This window comes from Haliotis cracherodii, unplaced genomic scaffold, assembly GCF_022045235.1.
Source record: "Haliotis cracherodii isolate W230 unplaced genomic scaffold, xgHalCrac1.p SCAF_15, whole genome shotgun sequence".
Taxonomy (NCBI): Eukaryota; Metazoa; Mollusca; class Gastropoda; order Lepetellida; family Haliotidae; genus Haliotis; species Haliotis cracherodii.
Genome location: NW_027266270.1, coordinates 26,709,270 through 26,714,366, shown reverse-complemented (window position 1 = coordinate 26,714,366; position 5,097 = coordinate 26,709,270).

Sequence of the window (5,097 nt, the reverse complement as noted above, 5' to 3'; positions counted from 1 at the left end):
CTGCAGATGTCGGCCTTGGTTGAACGTCATTTCGCCGTCTTTGAATCTCGTCCAACAGGTGTTCAATTGGATTTAAATCGGTTGAGGGCAGGCCATTGCATGGTTATGATGCAATTCTGCTGGACGAAGTCTCTTGTTGCTCTCACAGTGTTGACACGGGCGTTATCATGCTGAAACGCTGAAAATCAGGGTTGCGGCGACGTGCTAAATGAAGTATGGCGTGTTGTCTTAATACTTGATCAATGTACCGAGCTGCTGTGATATCATTGCCTCTACCAGGACCGATGTTCTGGACGACCCCAGGGCCAACCCTCTATGCAAGATCAATTCTACCCCACACCATGATGCTCGGACCACCCCACGAGTCTCTCTCAACAACACAAGCATCCGAATAACGTTCCCCACGGCGTCGCCAGACTCTCTCTCTCTCTCTCTCTCTCTCTCTCTCTCTCTCTCTTTCTGCTATCTGCTGTAGAGATACAATAACGGCTCTCGTCTGAGAAGAGCACTCTTCCCCACTGCTGGTGGCGCCAATGCTGGTGTTGTGTTGCCTACTGAAGACGGTCCCGGCGATGACGTGGTGTCAGAATGAGTCCTCGGTGTGGCCTGTGACAGTGGAGGTGTCTGCTCGTCAATCGTCGACGCACGGTGTCAGCACTAATGTGTCGCTGGTGTGTCCATATGGTCTGTCGAGCAGTTTCCGCAGCAGTAACAAAGCGTTCTTGAAGATGCTGTTGCACAATCTGACGATCCTGACGTCGGGTGGTGACCCTTGGTATTCTACTACGTGGACGGTCATCTGTATTGTTTGTGGTCTGGTTCCGTTGCTGGAGCCTGTATATGGTCCTTACGCGGACTTGAAATGCATTGGCTACTTGCCCGGCGGTTTGTCCAGCTTGTAATCGTCCAAGGGCTTGGTGTCGCTGATTTCTTGTCAATCTGGGCATGTGGTATCAATTCAATAAGGAATGAATGTTATCCGATCTGGGTGGATTTTATAGGGCAAGAAATGGGGCAACGCATGTGCATTTCAATTTGCACGGAACTTACGTGTATAGGGTTACCATGGCCGTTGCCGTGATGCGTTTGGGCGATCGGTTTCTTTGTCATCTGCTTTGGTTTTTTTATCATCAGATTTCATTTTTCCGGACAAGGTAATGTTAAATTTTAGAAACTTTGACAAAAATTACCCAGATATTTAAATGACAACTTTTCATGCAATGTTACTTGGAGTGACGTTTCTTTTGCGGTTCAGTATACATCACCATCGATTGACCATTTCTTGTTTGTTCATTTTTAGCTACCATCAAACATGGGTGTATACTTTCTTTTGCTCGGCAGTGTATGTATGATTTTATTCGTGAATGCGAGAGACTCCGGGCATAATCTCATGCTTGTCGTTGGAAGGGTGGAAGAATGAGGCTATATGACCTACTTCACCAACTTCTTGGCTCTGTAAATTACTGTACATATTTCGGTTTCTCATCTATCATGTCAGCTAAACGAGATTGTTATTGCTGTTGTTGGTTGGTTTTAGGCTTGACTTTACTTTGTTGTGACCACTTGACCTGAACAGCTGGACACCGTGATGGGGGCTCTATGATGATGAACTGGTCACTTAAGAAGGTCGGTAAGAATGAGGTATACCGGACACATTCAGCCATTTTGGTAAGAGTTGTGCACGAGCTTATAACGGTTGCTATGTTTCACAATGAGTGGGTGCAGCTTTTAGCAATAATCAAGCAATATCAGGGTGAGTGAGTCCAAATTTTAGCAATAACTAAGCAATATCAGGGTGATTGAGTGTAGCTTTTAGCAATAACTAAGCAACATCAGGGTGAGTGAGTGTAGCTTTTAGCAATAACTAAGCAATATCAGGGTGAGTGAGTGTAGCTTTTAGCAATAACTAAGCAATATCAGGGTGAGTGAGTGTAGCTTTTAGCAATAACTAAGCAATATCAGGGTGAGTGAGTGTAGCTTTTAGCAATAACTAAGCAATATCAGGGTGAGTCCACATTTTAGCAATAACTAAGCAATATCAGGGTGAGTGAGTGTAGCTTTTAGCAATAACTAAGCAATATCAGGGTGAGTGAGTGTAGCTTTTAGCAATAACTAAGCAATATCAGGGTGAGTGAGTGTAGCTTTTAGCAATAATCAAGCAACATCAGGGTGAGTGAGTGTAGCTTTTAGCAATAACTAAGCAACATCAGGGTGAGTGAGTGTAGCTTTTAGCAATAACTAAGCAACATCAGGGTGAGTGAGTGTAGCTTTTAGCAATAATCAAGCAACATCACAGTGAGTGACTTTAGCTTTCAGCAAGCACGGTGAGTAGGTGCTGCTTAAGTTACTGAAGTATAACTGGTTGATACATGTAGTGCACAGTGATTACTACTCACCACTTGCAAAGCTAAAGCAAAGCTACGAATCCATCAAACAGCAACGTCCTTAAAGCGCCCGCTGCGGATTGTGCGCCTGCCTTCACAAGTTTGATGAGAGTGCCCAGCTCACAAACCACTTACCTGTGGACACACGTCAAAATAGTTCCACTGAAAATGTATTTTGTCATTTATAAATCTGTCAACACGAACGAGTGGCGTTTCCTGACTGTCGCTGTCCTGTAAGAGTAACAGCGGACGAGGCAGAAACTAAACCCGTTCGCTCACAGATGCTATTTGAAGAATCAGGAGGCTTGGACAATCGACTTGTTCGGTTTGGGGGTTCCTACTTATAAACGAATTACATTTCCAATCGAAATTTTAGGGAAACACATCATCTGACACTACAAGAACACTATGATCGTAACAGTGACTGTAACAGACTACGTTTAAAGGAGTGAGTGAGTTGGGTTTAACGCCGCTTTTAACAGTATTCCAGTCATATCACGGCGTGTCAGCTTAATGTCGGAGGAAAGCCCGAAGTCATGCAGGTCTCTGACGTTTACCACTTCGGTGAAACCCACGAGTACGGGTGTGGTGCTGACAAACATAGAAACATAATCGGGGCGAAGCGGGATTCGAACCCACAATCATAGGTCTCTGGCGTGCCGTAGGGACGCAACTTTGCACAGCGAATAGCGGCGCCTTAGACGACTGGGCCACCGGTTCCCCAGCATTTAAAGGATGATAAAATGGCGCGGGTCACTGCTCGTGATTATGGTTTGGCTTGCCTTGTCCAGACTCGATTATTTACAGACTGCGGTGATATAGCAGGGCGATCGTTGCGCTTAGATAATCGTAACTCCCATACTTTAACACAGACTACGACACTCGTAGAAACTAGGTACGTTCCATAAAGCTACCTGAGCGCTATACATGTTTCGGTGAAACGTCTTCACCCCAAGTTACGGGCGTTGTGTACCAGTTTCAATGACCTTATGAACGATGTGGACTGCTGAGTATTTGAAAGCTTGATACCACTCGCCTCTCATGCACGCACGTGTTATATAGCTTTATCTTATAGACGGTTTTCTCACAAACCAGGGCGAGGAACGAATAAATGTAATCAGTAAACAGTTGTATGGGAGCTTTCCAGCATGGCTCCTTCTTCAAGAAAACGTTTGCTTGCATTAAAACAAACGCTCTGGCAGCGTTCATCGGCATAATTCATTTAACAGTATTCTACTGACCTCCCATCGCGTTTATAATCCCAACCTACCATAAACCTGCAGTATTTTATTACCAAGCAAATAACCTAGACAAACTGCAGACTGAACAATTCTCAGCCATGTCTTACCGATATGTTTTCTAATCTGAAGATTATCTCAACATTTGCAAATGATCATTGTGAGGTTTATTTCAAGTATAGCGCCCTCGTTTCCCTGGAGTTTTAACTGACGCTGGGATAACGTTAGAAAAGCCCATTCCACAGGTGGGATCAACTGAGTCGAAAAGATGAGCGAAAGATTGTAGGGAATTGCATACCGGGTGTTCGTTATGCCTGGGGAGATTTGAAGTTTTTAACTCTTAGTTCTGGCGAAGGTAACAAGTAAAGTGTGTTTATGTTCGGATACGCTTTTGTGCACGGACGCCGGACTAGTATACCGTTCCCCGAGAGCCACAAAACCCGAACAGCAGTGACCTGATTAGGGGGAAACGCAGTAAGGTATTAAAACCTGCTTGATAGAAAAATTAGTGTTGGTTCCCTGACCTAGTATTTCAAATGCTCGAGTCTATTTACAACCCCAAGGGAACCCACTCAGTATCCTTGCTTGAAAACTCTTTCCTCCAACTTTCGAAAATGACATAAATCAGAGGATCCACCTTCAGTATTACAGAGGAGCCTCGTTATGGACTTTCCAGGTAATCTGATGAATATAGGACTTGGTGGACTTAGGCTTTGTCCCTTTCTCCATTAGAAAACCATTGTAAGGCAGTAACGTTACTATTGTTCCAATAGTATGCAAATAAAAGTGACAAATCATTTTTATAATAATGAGAAATAACAACACTAAGAAGTAGAAGAAAGGAAGAAGAGTATATTGTACGGGCCCTATAACTACAACCACACACCGTCCCACCCTCAGCTATACCCCCTCACTACAACCCCACACCGTCCCACCCTCAGCTATACCCCCTCACTACAACCACACACCGTCCCACCCTCAGCTATACCCCCTCACTACAACCCCGGACTAACCCACCCTCAGCTATACCCCCTCACTACAACCCCACACTAACCCGCCCTCAGCTATACCCCCTCACTACAACCCCATACTAACCCACCCTCAGCTATACACCCTCACTATAAACCCATACTAACCCACCCTCAGCTATACCCCCTCACTATAAACCCCATACTAACCCACCCTCATCTGTACCCCCTCACTACAACCCCACACTAACCCACCCTCAGCTATACCCCCTCACTACAACCCCGGACCGTCCCACCCTTACCTCTACCCCCTCACTACAACCACACACCATCTCACCCTTACCTCTACCCCCTCACTACAACCCCATATATTAATTACATACTATTTGCCAATTTACATATCTCTTGAAATCTGTTACACACATTGTATCCTGATCGATCTACCAATACGAACTGATTGTTCAGAGTTTTCAGACGAGAGACATAACGTAATTATTTTGAGATCCT